Raw genomic sequence first — 14,313 nt, 5'->3', positions numbered from 1 at the left:
TCAAGTCATTTCAGAGCTGAAATATTCTGTCTTAATGGCATTGTTTTTCCCTCAGATCTTTTCCAACAATCTTTTTTCATATGACCAGTTTTTCCACAATTAAAGCATTTTCTGTTGTAGATGTTGAGAGGTTCAATTATTTGTGTACAGAAAGGCCAGGACTCAGGAATAATTTTGGGAAGGAGAAAGGATTTATTTAGGACAGGCTGGGCACAGAGCTTCTCATTCAAAATTGAAGCCCTGAATAGAGATTTGGGTCCTTTTTATACAGATGATATAAGGGTGAGGAGTCAAATGATGTTTTTATGAAAGATAATGCCTTTTCTTTGTTAGTTAAGTGTTTGTCTGAGTACCAGATAGGTTTTGAATTAACATATCCCCCACATTCCAGGTGAGCTTGAATTAGCATATCCCCCCCATTCTAGGTAAATGAGTTAACATCTCGTCCACATTCCGTCTGGATGCAACTTTGAATACACAATTTAGTCTACATCCTTTGTGAACATTCAAAGCCTATAGGGCCTATATTCTTTAGTTGGATTTCTAGGCACAGTTGGATACAGAATTGGATAAATTTGAATTTATGTACAGACTATTTTATATCTCCCCTTTGAGGCCATGCTTAAGTTAATTTAAGCTTCAGCATCACTGCTGTCAGAGTCTCTCTGGACTGACTGGTATGTATGTAGAGTTTGCATTGCTAAATTGTTTTCCTGGGACTGGAGTCATTGCCATGGTTACCAAGGCCAGGGCTGCAGCTTCTCACTGTCCCACACACACAGCTCAGAACACATACAGCTCAGGTTGTCTATGAAGAGATGAACAGCCTCCCCCCCATAGGCCACATCATTTCCAGAACACCTCTTATTGATTTTCAGCCCTGCCATAGCCTGAGCCATCATTATAGCACATTGACCCTCTGTCCCTACATCCTGGCACAATTTAATATATCCAGCCAAATCCACTTCACCCTTCATAATCCCTATATCTTTCTGATGATCCTGATTAGCATTTTCATAAGCCATTAGCTGCAAAATAATATCTGAAGCTTCTAAGTTATTGACCTGTCTTTTGATAGCCTCTTGTAACTGAGTAATAAAGTCAGGGTAGAGTTCTTTAGGCCCCAGTAATATTTTTCAGAATGACACCAGAGGCTAGCCTTTAGCCTCAATATTTTCCCAGGCTCTTAAGCAACAGCACTGTATCTGTGCAATGGCTTGATCATTCATCACTAATTGCTGATCCACTCCCACCCAGTTCCCCATTCCCACTAACTGATCCAAGGAAATGGGGATATTATGGGTTTTATTATGAGCAACTTGAGTCTCTGCATGATGCACCCACCAAGTTTTGAATTGTAAAATTCTCCAGGCCCTAAAGTGGTACATGCTAACACATACCAGTCAGCTGGAATCAGCCTAGAGACTTCGACAAGCCCCTGCACTGCACCGTAGGTAAAAGGAGATTTGGACGATACTGTTGGACTGCTGCTTTTAACTCTTTCAGTATTTTAAATCAGAAAGGCTTGTGGGTGAACTCATCAACTCCATTTGGGTTTTGAGGCTCTACTCTGGGAGCTATTCTTGTATGTTAACTGGAAAGACCATTTGAAATGCCTCCAAAGCACTCTGACTTCTAGCCCGTAAGATGCCCTGCTATAAAGCGGACAACTTTGACTGAGTGTCTCCAGACATGGGAGGGGGAGAGGGAGTCGGTGGAGGGGAAACTGATTTTCTAAAGTCAGTTAATGAAGGGGCTGAAGGCAAGACAATAGGAGGAATTTCCTCACTTTCTGTATCTTCATCCTCTTCTGTTGACAAGGGTTCTAAAACAGATTTAATTATGATTATCATGGGCCAAATAGTAATAGGGAGTGGAACATCTTGTACAAGTAATTTTTCTAAATCTTTTCCCACTTTTCCCAGTCTCCTGAGTATAAACTTCTTATTGCTAGGAACCATGAGCAATATTGTTCTATAACCCATAAGAGTTCCAAAATACAAGACTCAGAGACCTTCGCTCCTTTTGCTTTGAGAAGATTTTCAAGAGACATATGTACAGGTAATATTTTGTTGAAATGTCTCTGTTTCCCATAGTAACTCTGCTAGAATACCCAAGAGTAGCCTTACTCACTGAGGACTTGGAAGGCCTTCTAAACCACTTGGGGCTCCACACTCTGACAGCAACTTTAATTTTGCTTGAAGCAATTCTTCTTCCCTTTGGGCCCCACATTGCACACCAGTTGTTGTGCTAAGTCACCAATCAGTTCCCTCGATGGGAAGGCTGAAGCAGAGAAAGCAGAGTGAACTGAGACCTGGGCATATTCCAACAGCCTGAGAGCCGAATGTGCATCTGGCCTCACACACACCCCACTTCCCGGGGTAAACACCCTAACATCCTATAGGGTTCCACTTCTGTAACTTGCTTGCTTGCTCAGCATTAGAAAGCAAAATTAGTTTAACCAGTAAAACTCCTTATAAGCATGCAAAAATCACCCCTCCCTTTCTGCATTGCCCCCTATAAAACTCAAGTTCCCCTGAGCTCAGGGCCCCCTCACCTACTTATGGTGGGGGTGCCTGGCTGAAAAATAAAGGTTCTCAAAATTCATATCTCCTGGGTGTCTAGATGTCTGATTTATGAAGTGGTATTACACTTCAATTGGAGGTCCAGTGAGATTTGATGGTGCCAACTTTGCCAGGGATTCCTAGGGGAAGGCCGCTGAGAGACATTCCTGGATACCCTGGCTGATTCGACACTCTGGAGGGACTGCTGATTTGACCTTAGGAACCATCTGTTCTGTTCTGCTCAGGTAAGTCTGGATCCAGAGAAGGCTGTTGAATTGCTGGACATGGTTACAGATTCTCAGCCAGACCTCCAGGCGAGAGGTCACCTGGGGTCCTGAGGGAACCCTCAGTTTCATTCTGGTTATTATACAATTGGTTTGGTTTTGTGTCTGTGTTCTTCTGTCTGTGTTTTTACTGTTGTGCCTCCACTTTGCACTATTTGTCTTTGTCATGGGTCAGTCCACCTCCTGTGTGTCCACTCCCCTTGATTGTTTTCTAAAAAATTTTCAGAAAGTCAAAAAGTCTGGACAGGATACGGCATGAAAGTCAAACCTGGGAAACTCTGGTCTCTCTGTGAGCTGGAGTAGCCCACTTTTGAGTTTGGATGGCCCAGCATAGGAACCATGGATCTCCAAACTGCATACGTGGTCCAGTGTGTTATCTATGGTCAACACGGCCACCCCAACTAGATGCCCTACATTGATGCCTGGATAGATCTCCTGACTCAGACCCCTAAGAAACTAAAGTCTTGTCTTTCAGGTCTAATGGCTGTAAGTAGCTGACCAGATGCAATTCTTCCTCTGGAAGCCCAGAAAAAGGACCCCAAGCCTCCAGTCTTGCAAGAACAAACTGAAGACACCACTCTAGACCCCCCTCCCTATGTGGCCCCTAATCTCTCAGCTCCCCCTTCCATTCCTTCCCTATACCCTCTGATCCTGAAGCTTACAAGCTCACAGGCTGTCCCTCCTGTGATCAGCCCCCACCCATACATGACAGGGTACTCCTTATTAGGCTGTGGCAAATTTCAGCAGCACCAGCTCAACAGATCAAACCCCTCCTGTGCCCCTCCTGCCTCTGTGACAGGCTGGTCTAGGTCCAGGGACTGATGGTCAACCTTTTATGGTGTATGCCCTGTTTCCTTCCACAGACCTGTACAATTGAAAGCATCAAAATCCCCCATTTTCAGAAAAGCCTGAGGAATTAATCTCTCTCTTAGAAACTATTTTCTTTACTCATAATCCCACTTGGGAAGATTGTCAACAGTTATTCAGGTTCTATTTACATCAGAAGAAAGAGAGAGAGTGTGGAGGGAGGCTGTTAAAACCATTCTGGGACAAGATGGCCAACCCACAACCAACACTAGATGCATCGAGGCTGTTCTCCCATCCACCAGACTGGACTGGGACTATAATGATGATCAAGGAAAGAAGGCTCTCGAGCAGTTTCACTGGACTCTGCTAAGTGGCCTCCATGCTGCTGCCAGAAAACCAACTCATCTAAGGTAAGCAAAACTATCCAGGGACTAGATGAGTCACAGTCCATGTTCTTACAATGCCTCTTAGAGGCCTACAGGCGTTATACCCCCATTGATCCTGAGGCCCCTGAAAACAGGAGTGCAATCAATATAGCTTTCTTTTCCCAGTCAGCTCCTGACATCCACAGGAAATTACAGAAGTTGGAGGGATTTGAAGGGAAGCTTTTGTCAGAATTGATGGAAATTGCTCAGAAGGCATATAATAACAAGGAGGATTCTGAAACCCAAAAGACAAAAAAGGAAGCAAAAGTTCTCCTTAGTTCTTTAGTTGAGGCTGGCACTAGGCCCCCCAGACCCTCATGTGGGCCTCTAAGAGAGCAAGGAAAGCCGGGGACAGGCAGACTGAAGCTACAGAGAGATCAGTGCGCATACTGTTAGGAACCTGGACACTGGAAAAATGAGTGCTCCCATCGAAAAGCTACCTGAAACCTGCTTTAGAATTATTAAACTGATGGGGCCAGGACTCGAACAGCCCCTGGGAGCCCATGGTGAAATTAAAGGTTGGGGGCATCCCAGTCACCTTTCTAGTGGATATTGGGGCCACTTATTCCACACTGAAGATGGCCCCAGGCCCCTTCAGACTGAGCAAATCCTCATCCAAGGGGCTACAGGAAAGTTAGATTCTTGCCTATGGACCATGGCCCAGACCGTAGATCTCAGAACTGGGACAGTCACCCATTCTTTCCTCATTATACCTAACTGCCCATATCCCCTGCTTAGGAGAGACTTATTGCAAAACTTAAAGGCCACTATTTCCTTCCATGGTATTCTTCCCCGCCTTGGCAGGGTAGAGAGGTTTTGCTATTTTGGCAAATCCAGGAATCCAGAGCCAGCAATAACCCACAGCCCCAAGGAACTCCCGGACCTGCTGGATGACTTTTGGTTCAAGGATGTCATCTACAATAACAGGAAACAAGTGCAGCATCTACAATAAGGCAACATCTACAATAGAACAGGTGCAACATTTTACTGTAATAAGGTACAAGTTATACAAAGTCAAATGCTTCCTCACTCAAATATTTTTTGTGTGACCAGATGGTGTTCCATCTAGTCAAGGCCCGGTGTTCCTAAGCCTGCACTTTTCTGTGCATTATAGCAATGTTTTTACTTAAATCCATGTTCCTACAACAACAGACAAACCCCAAATCTGTATTGTGAATTCCTAGGCAGTAGCAGACTGGCAAAGTTAAAGCAAACACAGATTAGAATAGAAGAGAGAATTTTACACACATAGTGTAGGTAAATACTTCACTTTAGAATAACCTAGATGGAAAATTCCCAGTGTCTGTGCATGCCAGAAAACTTGTGCAGCAACCTCTGGCTTTGTTCCTGCAGGAAAATCCCTGGGAAGCTGCTAGGTATGGAGCTAAGGGGTCCAGAGAAGTCCTGCCCCTGACAAGACACAAACTGGTGTTGCTCTGTGGGCTGCATCCCTTTAGTTACCTTGCGGCAAGGGGTAAAGCCCTGTGGGCCTTTGTTTTCACTGGAAGGACTGGAGTGTTGGCAGGCAGCTAGGAATAATAAGGGACTTTTAATCTTAATTGATGGCATATGAAGAGGTTCCTTATTCTATAGGGTAGAGGCTTAGTAAATGGCCTAGGATCTTGATGCCCTATTCACTGCCCTTATTGGGCACAACTGAGGTTAGGAGAGGTCTGGAGTGCAGGCTAGGACCAAGAATTGGTTAATTATGAAATTAACAATATTACCTGCCAAGTCAAGGGTCAGCGGAGGCCTCCTGGTTAATTGTTCCTGGGTGGCTTCAGGAGCCTTCCATCCTCACCTGGGGCAAGGCCCCTAATAGTCTGTGCTGACACAGCTTGGGGCCAGTTTCCTGCAGACATGGAGGCTGGATTCGGGTATCCCTGACATGACGGTGCCTTTAACAGTGACAGTTAAAAGGTGAAACTGCTTCTGGGCCCCATGCCTGCCCTTCCTCACCTGCTTCTCCTTGGCGACTTGGTCTTGATTGTTGAAAACTGTGAAGGTTGTTTCTAAAAGGGAGTTAATGGAAGTTTGGGAGCCCAGGGAAATTTCTGCAGGTTCTATGGGTATCCAAGGCAGACTGGAGCTCCTGGGAGGATCTATCCTCCTCTAGAGTTAGGATCTACAAGACAGTATTTGTATTGCCTCTGACAACTTGTCTTGAAATAAGGCTGGGTTTTCATCCTGCCTCGGTGTAACTTCCCTGAGCTTATAACTGACTTCCTTATCCTTTAAGGAGACATGGCCACATGATCTCTGGCCCTCAGATCTGTCGGTCCTCTCCTTCTCTCTTACACAGGTTTAACTGGAAGTCAGAGTCTCATACAGAGACCACTCTCAGACACACTGCAGCCATGTGCTGTGGCAGAAAAGATTAGCCTCTTCCCTTTTAGACCATCAGTAGCAGGTTGTCCCAATTAGAAGCCACCCATTATCCTAGGGGAGGACAAATGCATTCATCAGTCTTGGTAGCATCCCACTGCTAGACCTGGTTGCATGGATTGCTCACTGAGCCAGCATCCTGGAGGTCAGGAGACATGCTTGCTGACCCTACATTCCAGGGATTGGGAGCCTTATGACTCTGGGCATTCCCAGAACCTTAGACATCTTAGGGAAGTCTGGCTGTAGTTCCCAGACTGAAGGACCTAGCCAGACCCTAGAAAAGGGACTGGCTAGGGACCTTTCTTTAGCCTATTTTGCAGAGGTCTTAGGAGATAGCCATGATGAGCAAGCTCATCTCATGGCCACTCCCAGGGACTGAGTTCTGCAGTTAAACTTGACATTGAATGGCAACAGTAGGGTGCCCGTGCACCACATGGGAGGTCCCAGGTTCCATTCCCTGAGTCTCCTAAAGAAGACAAGCAAGACAGCAAGCTGATGTGACAGGCTGTTGTGGTGAACTGATGCAACAAGATGACAAGGAACTGATAGAGAGAGCAAAAAGCAAGTGCAAAACTCTGGGAGGAGAAATAAATAAAATAAATATTTTTTTAAAAAAAGACAAGTAGAGAATGATCTGTGGCTTACAAGCAAATAGTCTCAGAGGCCATGGAGGTAATGGATTAGAAGGAACTTCAGGGCCTCCCAGGTCTGAATAAGGAGCAAACCTTCCAGCCCAGGGGAAGACTCTCATGGCCTCACCAATAAAACAAAAGAGGGCACAGACAGGCCTTAATAAAAAGTTTAGACTCACCTGTCCTAGTCCAGTGTCAGGGAGCATTACTTGCCTCTGTCTCCTGGCTTGGCTCACCATATGTTAGTGGAAAGCTCTGGGTTCTGGGCTTCTGGTTCTTGTCTTATGTTGCATTAAAGAAGTTAAGGACATGCCATAGGGTAGGCAAGGCACTGGAGAGTTTATTAGGAAATAAGAAAAAGAGAAAAGCACATGGTCTGAATCACAGACCACAGGCATGCTGAAGAGTGAGATGTGCTCGTGGGGCCCCAGACCAGGCCTTTTAAAGTCTTTCCTCCTCCCCCTTCATGATGTTGGGGGAGGGACCCCAGCTGTTTGCCATTCTGACTGGGTACCCCACCTGTCATTTTCCAGGGGACCAAAGATGAGGCCTTTTCAGAGAATCGGGAGCTTTCCTTTGACCGCAAACGGGATTCTCATTCCAAATGGGATTCTCATGGCCAGAGTCTTGTGGGATCTCTCAGGAGGTTTCCAAGCCAGGACACACAGCTTTGTGGTCTGCTGGTCATGTTGTCTGCCACGTCTTCAGTTGTCACCCAAGTGTTCCCTTTCCCCATATTAATCTGCCTCATTCCTGTTTCTCCACATCTTCACCAGAACTTATTATTTTTTTTAATAATGGCCATCCTATGCAATGTATGATTATGATAGCTCATTGTTGTTTTGATTTGCATTTCCCTAATATTTAGTAATACTGAACATTTTTTCATGTGCTTTTTGGCCATTTATATTTCTAATTTGGAAAAATGTCTATTTAAGTCTTTTGTCCATTTTCAAATTGAATTGTTTATTCTTTTATTGTTGAGTTGTATGATCTCTTTATATAGAATGGACATGGGTATGTGGTTTCCAAATATTTTCTCTCATTGAGTGGGCTGCCTTTTCAGCTTCTTGACAAAGTCCTTTGCATCACAAGAGTATTTGAGTTTGAGGAGGTCTCATTTATCCATGTTTTCCTTTGCTGCTCATGCTTTCAGTGTAAGGCTTAATAATGTAGTACCTACCAACAAATCTTAAAGATGTTTCCTACATTTTCTTCTAGAAGCTCCATTCCTTTAATATTTAAGTCTTTGATCCATTTTGAGTTAATTTTTCTATAGGATGTGAGATAGGGGTCCTTTTTCTTTCTTTTGACTATGAATATCAGTTCTCCCCGTCCCTTTTATTGAATAGATTGTTATTGACCAGCTGGGTGGGTTTGACAGTCTTGTCAAAAATCACTTGGCCATAGATGTGAGGGTCTGTTTCTGAACCATTAATTTGGCTCCATTGATCTATGTGTCTATCTTTATGCCAGTACTTTGCTGTTTTTACCACTGTAGCTAGGTAACATGATTTAAAATCTGGAAGTGAAAGCCCTCCAACTTTGCTTTTCTCTTTTAATATGTTTCTGGCTATTCAGGGTCCTATGCCTCAAATAAATCTGACAAATTGTGTTTTCCATTTGTTTGAAAAATGCTGGTGAAATTTTTTCAGGATTATACTGAATCTGTATATCATTTGGGTAGAATTGTCATCTTAATGATATTTAGTGTTCTAATCCATGAGCAAGGAATATTCTTCCAATTATTTAGGACTTTTGAAACATTTCTTTTATCAATGAGTTGTAGTTTTCTCAATACAAGTGCTTTACCTTTTTGGTTAAGTTTATTCCTAAATATTTCAAATATTTGATTCTTATAGTCAGTATTATAAATGAGTTCCCCCCCTGACTTCTCCCTCAGTATGCATATTACTAGTGTATAGAAACACCACTGATTTTTGCATAATGATCTTGTATCTAGACACACTACTGAAATTGTTTATTAGTTCTAGCAGATTTGTTGTACTTTTTTCAGGACTTTTACCTGCGTATAGTGAAAGTTTTATTTCTTCCTTTCTGATTTGGATGCTTTTAATTTCTTTTTCTTGCCTGATTGCTTTAGCTAGAAATTCTAGCACTCTCTTGACCAATAGTGGTGACAGTGGGTATCCTTGTCTTGTCCCTAATCTCAGTGGGAAAACTTTCAATATTCACCATTGAGTACAATGTTAGCTATGGGTTTTTCATATATGGCTTTTACCATGTTGAGAAAATTTCCTTCAATTCAATTTTTTGCTCATTTTTAAAAAATATTTCAGCATTTTATTTATTTACTTTTACAGGTAAAATTTATATACAGTGAAATACACGATCTTTTAAAAAATACATTTATTTATTTTTATAAGATAGGTTATATAAAATGTTACATTAAAAATATAGGAGATTCCCATATGTCGCACTCCCCACACCTCCCACTTTTCCCACATTAACAACTTCTTTCATTAGTGTGGTACATTCGTTGCAATTGATGAACACATTTTGGAGCACTGCTACACAGTATGGATGTAGTTTACATTCTCTCCAACTGCTTCTGTAGATTATGGCAGGATATATAATGTCCTGTATCTGTCTTGTCTTTTTTATTTATTTTTTATTTTTTTAATTTTACATTCAAAAAATATGAGGTCCCCATATAGCCCCCCACCCCCTCATCCCACTCCTCCCTTAACAACAACCTCCTCCATCATCATGGGATATTCATTGCACTTGGTGAATACATATCTGAGCACTACTGCACCACAGGGTCAATGGTCCACCTTATTGTTTACACTCTCCCCCAGTCCACCCAGTGGGCCATGGGAGGAAATAAAATGTCCAGTAACTGTCCCTGCAGTACCACCCAGGACAACTCCAAGTCCTGAAAATGCCCCCCCATCACATCTATTCTTCTCACTCCCCACCCTCAGCAGCAACCATGGCCACTTTCTGCATCTCAATGCTACATTTACTTCCATTACTAATCACATCAGTTCCAGAATAGAGTATCAGTAAATCCACTCTAGTCCATACTCTATTCCTCCATTATGTGAACCCTGGGGTGGTTATGTCTCCTCCACCTCTGTATTGAGAGGGTGTTTAGATTCCATTTGGATGACAGATGCAATTCTCCTGTTTGCAGGTGTAGGCACTCTTGTCTTCCTGGTGTGGTGGTTGACCTTTTTGCTCATTTTTGATTGGGCTTTATATTAGTTTCCTTGGGTCACTGTAACAAAGTACCATACATTTGGTGGCTTAAAATATTAGAAATTTATTTCCTCATGGTCCTGGAGACTAGAAGTCTGAAATCAAGGTGTTGGTAGGTCCATGCTTTCTGTGCAGACACTAGAGGAAGATCACTCCCTGCATCATTCTAGCTTCTGGTGTCTGCCTGGTGATCCTTGGCTTATAGCTGTATCATTTGAGTCTCTTCCTCTATCATCACATCTTCCTTGTGTGTGTCTCCTCAGTATCTCCCTATGTCCAAATCTCCCTCTCCTCTTAAGGATATGTGATGGTTAAGCTATTGTTATCTCAGCCAGGGAATTGTGTCCAGTGGTTTGGTCAAGCAAGCACTGGGCTAAATGTAATACAAGGGTATTTGTGGACATTGGTCACCATTGACTTCCTGCAGTGGTAAATCATAGATAGCTGGTTCTGATTACATCAATCAGGGAGATTGTCATCAGCAATGAGTGACACTTAACCCAATCAGTTGAATGCCTTAAAAGGGGAAGTGATTCCAGCATTGAGAGGGAATTTCCCAGCATCTTGGACAGACTTCATCTTCCAGAACTCGACAAGAACCTTCACTGGTCTTTCATTGCAGTCCCTGGTTGCAGCCTGCTTGTGGAACCTGGACTTGTGCATTCCCATGGCTGCGTGAGAGACTCTTACAGAATCAGATACTATGACAGATATATCTTGCTGATTCTGTTTCTCTAGAGATCCCTAACTAATACAGCTTGGTTCCAGGAGTAATTCTTGAGGGAACACAGTCTTAAAAATGGGGTGTCTGAGGTGGTTCTGGGATTTGGAAATTGTCTCTATACTCTAACTGGACTCAAGGGTTCTGATGACTCCCTTTCCAATAATGAAGAGGCCTGTAATAGTCCATGGTGCCTGTTGGCAATTGAGATACACAAAATAGCATCACTGGATTTCCCTACTTCCATGCTTGTCAGAAGCAAGGATCTGGGTGAGAATGTTTTCACCACCTTAACAGAGTTTTGTGGATTCAAACTGTATAATGATGTTGGCTGGGTCCTTCTAGATACTCTGGATACTGTTACAAAAGAAAGAGATGAGTTAAAGGCTTTAAATTTGAAACTTAAACACAGAATGACCCCACCCAGCTAACATGGAGGTGAAGTAGGTCAACCACCACACCAGGGAGCCAAGATTTCCTACAACTGAAACCAAGATAATTGCATCCAGCATCCATGTGGAATCTAAGCCCCCTCTTGATATAGATGTGGAGTGGACACAACCATTCTAAGGACCACAGGATAGAGGAATAGATTATGGATTAGAGTGGACTTACTGATATTCTATTCATATTGATTACTAATTACTATTGTGATTAGTAATCAAAGAAAACTCAATGAGGAATCCAGGACTCTGGGGAAGGAAATCAGCTCATACTTGTAAGCAGATTGTCCTTCTACTTGGAAAACAATTTCAGAGAGGTACTGCGTGGAATGCGCAGATGTTTCTAGCAATAATGTTACACAAACCCCCAACTTTGCTCCTGGAATACCTACCTGACCCCAGTGTAACATGTTTTGCACAGAAGTTCCAGCAGGAGAGTGTGTTGTATATATGGCCAGTCTAGGCTGCAAAATAAATACGTTGAAATATGAAGGAAAACAACATGAAGATGACATCAATAATACATATATAGTATCCTTTAAAACAATAAAAAATACAGAGTCATAACCTCAAATATATGAGAGATTATGGGTGGGAAATAATTTCTTGTCTATAAATGTCCTATAAAATATGTACACAGAGTATGTAGGAAGGAAATGAAAGGCAACCACGTGGTAATTGTACAGCCTAATAGGTTGTGATTATAGGTAGTTTTTTTTTTTCCTTCTTCGTGCTTCTCTGAATTTCAAAATTTTGAATACAATTGTCACCTTAATTTTATCAGCAGAAAAAATGAAAAAATAAATATTATATTTAAAAATCCATGCCATCTTCACTCCTGAATTTTAAAACCTGTTTTCAAAAATAGAACATTACAAAATACAAATATATTTAGGAGCACCAGTATATTGCTGGCCAAAAGTTTACATGTTATAAAACAAATACACATGCACATATTCACATATGTGCATATATATGGAAACAATCATTCAAATTTAAACACACAGTAAATTTTAAAAAGAAATTACTAGGATATCAGAAATGAACTTGTTACAAATCTACTCATTCAATATTTCCATATAGATTCAACATAGGAAGATGATAACTGCCTGTCTGATGACCACAGCAAAGAGCATTTTAGGCACCTACTGAAATTACTCTCCTGTCTCTGAAATGAAAAATCCTTTGGAGCTCTAATGAGGTTGTTCCTCCTCACCTACATCATCTAATCCAAAAACATTCACAGACAAAAAAAAAGATATTGAAAGCTTAAAGGAGTCTTACTATAAACATACACACCATATTTAAATTTTTCTCATTAAATCCACTCGGAACAAAAAGGAGATTTCCACAAAGCTCCTTCAGAATGACATGGGTACAAATATGAGTACTAAGCCACTTCAGATGCTTTCTAGGGAAGAAATTCTTTGACTCCAAATAACTCTTATAAAAGAGAAACAAACCCAAGAATATATTCGGTATCTCTTTCTGGTACAAAGGTTTCCATGACCCACCTTAGAAGCAGAGACCGGAGGCAAGGATATCCATGAATGAACTCAGGAGAAAAATGACGACAATGGAGATTCAAATAGGATACTGATGCCATAAGTTTACTAAGGCAAAATCTGAAAATCTACTCCAATATTATAGATATGTACCTACATTCTCAAAATGAAGGAAAGGAGACAGAAAATCTACTCATTTTACAGCTGCCTTGTATAGTGGGAAAGGGCCTTAATGCTCACTCATCCCAGAGCCAGCCCCAGACAGTTTTCACCTGACTGTGATGGACTGATCCTGTCTTCTGAGAAAGACTTGAGGCTGTGATTGATTAGCAACTTCTGCTGAGGGTACAGCTGCCTAGTCCAATCAGGGGTCATGAGCTAAATCTGACCCCCTACCTGTTTTTGACAATAAAGTTAAATTGGAACACAGACACACTTATTTATCTATGTATTGGCCCTTGCTGCTTTCACACTACAACAGCAGAATCGAGTTGTGGCAACAACATACATATGGCCCATGAAGCTGAAAATATTTACTATATTTATTCTCTGGTCTGTTACAAAAAGAAATTGTCACCACCTGGTCGACATTATTACTCATCACAGGACACTGGACCTGTGCTCAAGTAGGTCCAGTGTAAATATTATGCCCCCAAGGTAGACCTCCCCACACAAGTAGAGTAGGAAACAAATCTACCTTATATTGAACCCAAACCCACTTATAATTTACACTCTTGCTCATTCCTACCCTCTGGATGGTCAAGCAGGAGTGAGAAATTCAAAAGCCTAAAAGGCAGCATGGAAATATAAATGAGTAAAACTGTGATGGGAAAATGTCACCTGCCTCAGTGTTTACAACTAGGGACTGTTGACAACTGTGGAGAACTGGAAAGCTTGTGCTCCATCTCAAGGGTACAACTGCAGCAGGTTCTGTCCTGTCTGGAGATAGGACTATGGGCCCAGTGGTGCCCAGCTTCTTCCTCTCCCCCCAAAATAATCAGCTATCAAGATTTTAATGTTAAATGCTCCACTTTTTAAATGGTGGAATTTAAATTTAAAAATGTTACAGACCATATTCAACCCTTCTCCAGGCAAATTTGACCCATGAACACACAAGCTTGTGATTTCTACAAGACATCCCATCTAAATCTAAAGACCAACACCGCGTCTCCTTTCATTTTCCTATTTTCCAGGCTTATCACTCTAGAATTAGCTGGGGAGATGGAGGAAGCAAATTTGGCATGCAGAGGTAAAGCGACATGAAAAGGCATTTTTATAAATTCTTGCTTTGAGACTACATAATGGTCACATGTGACAAAAGC

The sequence above is a fragment of the Dasypus novemcinctus genome, chromosome 6 (assembly GCF_030445035.2).
Source record: "Dasypus novemcinctus isolate mDasNov1 chromosome 6, mDasNov1.1.hap2, whole genome shotgun sequence".
NCBI lineage: Eukaryota > Metazoa > Chordata > Mammalia > Cingulata > Dasypodidae > Dasypus > Dasypus novemcinctus.
This window is presented reverse-complemented; position numbering follows the sequence as displayed.